Raw genomic sequence first — 9,563 nt, forward strand, 5'->3', positions numbered from 1 at the left:
CTTTTACCAGCGGCTGCATGCTCCCAGTATATGCGTGTGAGAGCAGATAAAAACCCTGCCCAAGAATGTGGTGAAGAAGAGCTAGCAGGGATGGCACAAGATAATATATTTTGGCCTTGCAGAATATACTCAAGAAATGAGAAGTCGTTTTCATTTATGTGACAGATATCAGGTACCCTCTAATTACTAAGGCCTGTATGTTTTTCAACATGAAATTATGTTGAAATTATGAAAGTGACCATAGTAAAAACTCCAGAGTAATCTCATATATAACAGATTCTCATCCACAAATGAATCTACAATTCTATTGGAACAGGGGCCTGAGATATTTTCATTTCTCTAAAGAAATTCTTCATTCTTTGGAGATCAGCTCTGATGTTCCCATTAGGGTACTTTTACCTCAACATCTAATTTTCTTCTAAGATGAAGATTGAATAAGTAGCTTGTGTTGTTTAAGAAAATACTTCTGGAGGGAATAAACATTCTCAGATTTTGCGAATAAAGCTATTTTCATTGCACTCTGTGGATTTAACACTTAAGGCTTTACCACATGCTTCTGCAGAGGGCAGAATGAGGGAGCAGCCTAACAGCTCTGACCCCAGATTCCCAGTACAAGGATGCCTCTGGGAGGGGGGAGGCCACGATTTCCATATATACACAATCAGGATTTTATGAGAACATTTGTCTCACCTTCTGAGTGGGCTATTTTGCATAGTCATTTGAGGGCCTGAGAGAGTCCCCAATAAAGGCAGGTGACAGGGTACACTGGGGGTAGGGTCCTAAGAGGATCCTAAAATGGTTTCTCTCCTTAGTATATCGTAAAGCTTCTTGCTCCCTGATATCCCATCTACTTGCCGTTGAGCTTAGCTGGAAAGTTTTTTTTTTTTTTAATTATTTTATTTTATTTTATTTTTTTTAGGGGCCATGCTCATCTTCTCTATATCGTTCCAGTTTTAGTGTATGTGCTCCTGAAGCGAGTACACTGGAAAGATTTATAATGAGACAGTTTATTTATCCAATTGACACAAAAGCAATAATATGCTTAGGGGACTGTCAATAAAAAAGTGATAATAACAGCCATGGTTATTGTGCTCTGACATTCACTACACTCCAGACACGGTGGTGAGCTCGTGTTAATACTCACAGCAACCATAACACAGGTAGGAAAACAGAAACATAAAGGTTTAAGTATCTTGTCACTGTGTGAATGGTACTGGTAGTGCTTGTGTTCAGACCTGACTCCAAAGCCAATGCTCTGACCTCTAGGCCACACTGACGTTGAGTTTGGGGCGGGGGGGAAATATACTTACTTGGAAAGGATAATTCTTCCCTCAATATTTGGTGGACTTTTCTATCTCGGTGCAGTGCTAATGGATACATATCAGGGCCTTTTCTAAAGGGAGAGCAGAAAAGCCTAGCCACTTTTGAAGACCTGAGTAAGCCAAGGTCTCTGGGCTGTGATGCCATAAATGCACCCCCTTTGCCACCCCCCACTTCGTCATGGCAGATCTTCACGCCCCCTTCCTTTATATGTCAACACCCTCCAATTGCTTCTGCCCACAGCTCTGCGGCTTTGCGGGCGTCACTCCCTCTTCCCAGAGTGCAGCACCCAGGTTCTTTCCTGTGAGGATTACTGCTGATTCTGCAAAGTCCAGTTCCAACATCATTGACTGGGCCTCTGACCACTCCAGAGGGATAAGAACTGCCCCCAGCCCCGACCCTTTTTTATTTTCTCATATGCACACTTGTCATGTTATCACCTTTCTTGTCGTTTCTTCCTTGTTTATCTCTCTTATCTCCCCAACTATAAAATAAAATGCACAGGGATTGTGTTAGGTTTTATTCATCTCTGTATCTCTGCTGCACAACCTGCAAATATAGGTGCCAATGAGTGTGGTAGAGCTGACAAGAAACTCTTCTATAGTAGAGCCATGAGCTAGTTCAATAGCATTTCAAGATGAAGGAGATTCGTATCTTGAAAGCGGTGCATTGTGCTTTTTTCATCTTCAGTTGTAAGTGTATTAAGGATGAAAGATGTGTGTACTACTGCAAATGTTTCTGAAAGCAGCCCAGAAAGGAGAAATGAGACAGAGCCCACAGCTCACCATTACAGAGGCCTTTGGGTTGGGAACTGTTTCTAAGAAAAAGAGCAGTGTTTGATTGATACAAAAATCACCCGTTTCCTTCTGTGTTGTCATTAAGAATTGTGGGTATGTGGCTTTTTAAAAATTTATTTTATTTTATTTTTTGAAACAGGCAAAGGATTTAATGCTACAAAATGATGTATGGTTTATAGAGGGTTCAGCCGGGTAAGCGTTGTTTGCCTCAACCACTAAAAACTTATTTGTTCATCAATCATTTTAACACTGTGCTACAAACCAGGAAATAGGTTGTTTGAAAAGAATAATATCTTGACAGAATCTGCTCAGAGCCCTCTGATGTTTGTAAACCTTTGATTGCCTAGTTTGTAAACTGTCTAAAAGAGAAAGCTCACAGAATTTGATCATTTAATTCAGAACAAGGACTAGATATCTCTAAATTTGAGGAAAATCTTGACTGTAATTGAGAAATTTTCACCTGTAATCTTTCTCTGTTAGCCCTTATCCTTGCAACCCTTTCACCCAGGAGAGACAAGAGGAGCCAGAGAAAACCAGTTTTGAATGTACAAATATGGAGAAAATAGTGAACTTGACCATCAAATCTGTGTAGAGTTTGGGCACTTTACCTCTCTCAGTGACACTGGGCACTTACCATCACCTCTTGGGGACTTCCATCCACAGTTGTGATTTTGGGATATGTGTCCTGATTATATCCCAAAGAAAAATGAGTTTCTGAAGATCATGACCTTGCAGTCATTGGCAGGTTGCAAATTTAACTTTTAATACTTCTTATGTGAGACCTCTGTTCTTAGGCCGTTTGGAATGAATCAGAAGAACCTGGGGAGAATGTCTGTCTTCTGCTGACTGAAAGTGGAGAGGTATGTGGAAAACCATTTGCAATTCACACGTATTTTAAAAGTACAGTACTGAACCGGTAGCAGAGTGATTACAGGGGGGGAAAAAAGCCTAATTTAAAATGATTCCCAAGTTCGGTGTTTTTCTTTGGTTCAATATTTTTGGCTTGGCAAGACCTTGATTACCCCTATTACTGGATGTCTCCAAATCAAAGGCTGACAGAGACTTTAGGTGACACATGTTGAGATGATGTAGCTATAAATTTATGTTTGCCCAGTTGGAACCTATGACTTGACGGTACCGCATTTACTGCAGACAATAGTAGCTCAGCCTTATGTTGTTGGAGACTCTCTCTCTGCTGATCCACAGGCTACATGGGTAGTTGGCCCAGTTACCTGTGTAGCCAGGTCATGTTCAGTGCTCCAAAGGCTTATTGCAAAAACTGCCTTTCCAGATGGCTTTGGGATATCTTTCTCCTGCCTTCTACTCCATCCATTCATGGACAACATCTCTCCTGACTTTCTTCCAAAACTTTAGAGATGAAAAGAGGAAAGACAACCAAAAGTGATGAAGATGAGTTAGGTATGAAAGTAACACAAGAATCAGATATAGTGATCATATTTCCTGAAATAAAAGTAACTTGTAGAATTTCCATTGTAGCTCAGCAGGTTAAGAACCTGACAGTCTCTGTGAGGATACAGGTTTGATCTCTGGCCTCCATCAGTGGGTTAAGGATCTGGCGTCGCCCCAAGCTTTGGAATACGTCACAGATGTGGTTCAGATCTGGTGTTGCTGGGGCTGTGGCATAGGCCTGCCGCTGTAGCTCTGATTCAGCTTTTAGCCTGGGAACTTCTACATGCTATAGGTGTGGCTATAAAAAGAATTGTAATTTGTAATCTGACAATAGGAGAGGATTCTTTTTTTTTTCTTCTTTGTTTTAGGGTTGCACCCGCAGCATATAGAAGTTCCCAGGCTAGGGGTCTAATCAAAGCTATAGCTGCTGGCCTATACCACAGTCACAGCAACACAGGTTATAAGCTGCGTCTATGACCTACACCACAGCTCACAGCAATGCCGGATCCTTAATACACTGAGAGAGGCCATGGATCGACCCCCACATCCTCATGGACACTAGTCAGGTTCATTTCTGCTGAGCCACAACAGGAACTCCAGGATAGGATATTTATTTTATTATTATTATTTTTTGTCTTTTGTGTTTTGTCTTTTCAGGGCCGCACCCGCGGCATTTGGAGATTCCCACGCTAGGGGTCTAATCGGAGCTGTTGCTGCCAGCCTACACCGGAGCCACAGCAACGCCAGATCCAAGCCACGTCTGCGACCTACACCACAGCTCATGGCAACGCCAGATTCTTAACCCACTGAGCAAGGCCAGGGATTGAACCTGCAACGTCATGGTTCCTAGTCGGATTCGTTTCCAGTGCGCCAAGACAGGAACTCCTAGGATAGGATATTTAAAATCCAAACTCACTTAGAAAACTAGGACACATGGTTTTCTTGTTGCCCACAATTACAGTAAGATGTCAATGTATTTTCAAAGGTAATAAAAAAATTCGGATAGTGTGAAGAGTTGGATAATTCATTATCAAAGAGGATTAATGGAATAGGTAGGAAGATGGACTTGCTGACCTTTAATTTTGCTCTAACAAATTGATTTATTCCTGCATTTCCTTCATACATACGCTCCTTCAACAGTTATTCAGTATCTGCCACATGCCAGGGACATCTTTTGCACCCTGAATTTGTGGACTGGGTTATATATTTACTATGTTATCATGGCTAGGAAGAGCCACTTGCTATATTCTGCTTCTAAGGAAGATTACGTACAGTTTGGTTTCCAAATTTTAAATCAAATATTTGGAAATGATAACAAATATTTCTAGACTGGACCACGAATAGTAATTGAAGAAAATTGAGGATACCTTTGAAGACAGTGCAGATGCTTCATTAAGGCATTAATGGGGGAAGTAATGATGAAAGGAACTGCCACCTACCAAGCACCTCCCATGTGTCTATCACATACTAGGCACTTCATAGATATCATGTCCAGCCCCCATTTCAGTGGCCTCCAGATGGGGCAATACAAAAACAATGTCAGCCATGTCATGTTTCCTTAAAACCTCATCTTCAGTTGTAAGTGTATTAAGGATGAAAGATGTGTGTACTACTGCAAATGTTTCTGAAAGCAGCCCTTCTTTCTACACCGAGGAGTCCAAATCGGAAGAAGCTCTGTCACAAACCAAGACCTACAATTTGGAACATCTGCCCTGATGACGTATAATTCAGGGCTCATATTTGAAATCTTTGTGTAGAGATGATTCTGATATTTCTCTTCTTATTAGCAGACATCTGGGCCTCCAGCTGCCCTTGGGAGGTGTCAGTGATATCAGTTAGGGTTCTTTGGGTGAAAGCAGCAGAAACGGGTGCTGGATGATTTTTTTTTTTTTTTACAGTCGCACCTGCAGCATACAGAAGTTCTCAAGCTAGGGGTCTAACGAGAGCTACAGCTGCCAGCCTACACCACAGCCACAGCACTGGATCCAAGCTGTGTCTGCGACCTACACTACAGCTTGTGGCAATGCTGGATCCTTAACCCACTGAGTAAGACCAGGGATCGAACTTGCATCCTTGCAGATACTATGTTGGTTCTTAGCCCCCTGAGCCACAACGAGAACGCTGGATGAATTTTTTTAAAAGGTAAATTACTTAAAGACTATAAAGAAGTATATGGAATCTCAAGGAAGGCAGAAGAACCAGGCATAAAACAGAGAGCAGAGACCTCCACAGGTATCACTGCCAGGAGAGGCAGGCGTTCTTACTCAGAGTTTACGACTGGGATGAGCCAGGACAAGTTGTTTACTGTTATTAGCTTTGGAGGGTTCTGCTCAAGATTCTGAGTCCTCAGAGAGAGAGGCTGATTGGCTAAACTTGGCTCACTTGTCTGCCTCTGGCTGTTCTCAGAGATTGGGGGGTGTTCAGAGGAGGTCCTTCAGCATCTCTTGTGAGAGGGTTGGATGCCTTGATTTATCATGTTGCTAAGACTGCACACAAAGGAGGAGAGGTGATGTTTCTCCAGTTCTGACACTAATTCCACTGTGTGTGTGCGTGTGTGTGTGTGCGCGCGTGCGCGCGGCGCGCATGTCTGTCTTTGTTGTTCACAGAGCCAAACAGTTAATGTTGACACTGTCTACTGGAGATAGCACCAGATCTTAGAGGTCGCGGGCTCCATTCTGCAGGATTGCTCTCACTCCAGGTGCCAGTCCAAAGTCTAGCTTGTTAATCTGTGCTTCTAACTGATAGGCTATAAACTGAAGATCCCAAAGATCTCCTCCTTGGGTTCAGTTAGTGTGCTAGAGGGGCTCACAGAACTCAGAGAAACATCTTGCTTGCTATATTACTGATTAAATATAAAAGGATGCAAGTCAGGATCAGCCAGATGGAAGAGATGGGAAGGGCAAGGTAGGGGAAAGAGATGCGAAGCCTCCATGCTCTTTCAGGTACACCCGCCCAGCACCTCCATGTGTTCACCGGCTCAGAAGCTCTCTGAGTCCTGTCCCTTTGGGCTTTTATGAGGGTTTCATTACGTGGGCACAGTTGATTAAGTCATTGGCCACTGGCACCAGTTATACCTCCAGGCCTTCTTCCCTCCCCAGGAATCAGGGAGGTTGAGACTGAAAGTTCTAATGCTCCAATCACATGGTGGGTTCAGCTGGCAAACAGCCTCCATCCTTATGTGCTTTCCAAGAGTCACCTTATTAACATGAACCCAAGTGTGGTTGAAAGGGCTTTGTTATGAATACCAGGATACCTCTGTCGCTTTATTTAATCACCTAGAATCCCAAAGGTTTTGGAGCTCTGTGCTAGAAACTGGGATGAAGGACAAATATATATATTCCTTATTATAAATCACAATATCACACCCCTCGTGAAAAGAAAAGGTATTATTAGATTCCAGGTGGGCCCAAATAGCTGATATCTGGGAAGACAGCCTGTCTAATTGAGGGATTCTCCAAGGTTCCCCTAAGTGAATTTTCAATATGCCCACATAACCTGTATATTAAGTCAGTACATCCCAAATATGCCATCCAAATTTGGTGAAAATTGCCCAAAACAGTTAATATTGATTATTTAGGTGTAAAGGCTTACCTTCTTTTTATAATAAAAACCTTTTTTTGGGCCATACTCATGGCATGTGGAAGTAGCTGGGCCAGGGATCAAACCCGTGCTGCAGTTGCAGCCTATGCTACAGCTACAGCTGCAGCAATGCCAGATCCTTAACCCACTCTAGCACATGGGAGCGTCCATAAAAATTTTTTGGAAGAGGTCTTTATGTCTGATTCATCTTTGTATATTTCTCAACATCTAATAGATCTCTGCACAGAATCAGGGACTAACAAATGTTTATTGAATAAGTGGCATATAGACGATACACTTAAGTTTCAGAATTAAACACCTCTTTATATATGATTACTATATGAAAAAATATGTCCACATGAGTAAATATTTGTGTATATAACCATGCAAATAGAATTTGGTTTATAGTCACCAGACTCCCTGTCAACAATAATAAGGAAAAGGCTACCTCATTAGCTGTTAATTATTTCCAGACTTTTACTATACTATGAAAGAAGCAAAGGGAAAGATTGTATCCACCTCTGAAGCTTATACTTTAAGCACTTTAGTCTTTAGTTCTCAGAGAATATTTTGCTGATGTTTTCCTTTCCTCTAATCTTTGTTGAAGGGATCATGTCTTATTCATCATGAATTCCCAGGCCTAACAGGTATTCAATAAATGTCTCATGAATAAATTATAACAATTTAATGTTTGCCCAGGTAATAAGAGCCAAAACCCCTTGTTAAGATGTTGGGCCAGAGCAATTATATGCTAGTGAGAACATGGTTTTGGCAAGAGGTGACCCTGAATCATGGTGCACAGGGCAGCCTGGGTTTGTTTTGCAGTGGATCCTAAAACAAGCCCTTGTTCTGGATTGTTCTTGTTAGCTGATGAGAAGACAGGAGGTGGTGCATGGAGCAAGAAGACTGGGTGAGATCCAAGACAGGCAGAGAAGGGCCAGGTCATCCTAAAAGACAAGCAGTCCCTTCCAGCCTATTGAGTGGGAAGTTTGACTAGAAGTGACTAAACAGTTGGCGATTACTGCTCTTAACGGATGATGTTTCCATGAATAATTATACAGGTAGCTGGCTCCACTTTCAGTGTCCTTTCCTCACTTAGCAATGTTACACCTGACAAGCAGTGAGCAGCAGAAGTAGGAAATATGCAGATAATAGTGCCAAGGAATATTTCCCAACTTTTATTAAGCTCATCACTTAACACCTTGCTGTCTGGCTGGTTCTGATTTCTTCCAGGTTGTGAGTGCTCCTCTTTTGCATGACTGTCACATGACATTTTTCTTTTCTTTTCTCTTTTATTTTTTTTTAGAATCATACCATAGCATATGGAAGTTCCCAGGCTATGGATCAAATGAGAGCTGCAGCTGCTGGCTACAGCCACAGCCACACAAAATCCAAAATGTGTCTGTGATCTTTCCCACAGCTCAGGGCAATGCCAGATCCTTAACCCACTGAGCCAGGCCAGGGATGGAACTCTCATTCTCATGATTACTAGTCAAATTCGTTCCCACTGAGCCACCACTGGAACTCTACATGGCATTTTTCCTGACCGATACAATTCTGCTAACGTTACTGTGCTCTGCACATCTGGAGGACAGAGCCCATGCTTTATTATCTCCATATCTTCCAGCTCTAGGACAGCTACCTGGAAAGATAAACTCTCAAAACTTATTGTTTAATACACAGAAAAAGATAGAAGAGAAACAGAAGACTAAGGAACCCTGACATTGTGATAGCCCTATAAGAATAATTCTGCTGACACCTTCTAAAGAGCCCTCCCATCTCCTGCGGCTGCTGTTGTATTTTATGCTCATGGAAGTCCTGAAACCAAGGTAATCTCATTGTCGTTCACCTGAGATGCAGACGCCTCAAAACACCCTCACTCAAGCAGAATTAGTAACTCTTTCCATGGGATCTATGCCTTTCTTGGGCTGGCCCAACTGCGGCAAGTTGTTTAGATGATCTTGAGGTTGGAGAATGCCACCAGTAAACTCATTCTTTTCTGGGCTGAAGGGGATTGTTTGAGCACAATGAGCAGGGAAGCAATGTTTATTAACAAGAAATTCTACTTCATTACTGTGCCTGCCTGGACTTCCTTATAATTACCACATAATATTTGAGTAACATTTATCCTACTCTGGTGCTAAAGTAAATAGATTTTTCAACCTACAATTATTAACCTGGAATCAGGGAGTTATTAATCGTCATTCTTACGTTCATAAAACACAAGTAGCCCATTTTTAGAACCGATATAGATAGATTCCTAACAGCAAACAACAAGAATACGACAAGGATTTAATATGAAATAATTTGTTCTTTCTTTGAATCTTCATGATACTTCCTCTCTGATTTCTTGGCAGTGTCACTCTCTGTGAAGGACAGGGGTCATCTCCGTGTTTTCTAGCACCGGGTGGTAGCACGAGGCTTCTTCACAGGCAGATTTACAGAGCATGTGTGGAG

The 9,563-nt window shown here is 42.1% G+C and overlaps 1 pseudogene; it reads right to left on the reverse strand.

The window, feature by feature from the left end:
* Positions 1–889: 889 nt before the first annotated feature.
* Positions 890–981, reverse strand: LOC125113689 (uncharacterized; annotated as a pseudogene).
* Between the last annotated feature and the right edge of the window lie 8,582 nt (positions 982–9,563).

This window comes from Phacochoerus africanus, chromosome 13, assembly GCF_016906955.1.
Source record: "Phacochoerus africanus isolate WHEZ1 chromosome 13, ROS_Pafr_v1, whole genome shotgun sequence".
NCBI lineage: Eukaryota > Metazoa > Chordata > Mammalia > Artiodactyla > Suidae > Phacochoerus > Phacochoerus africanus.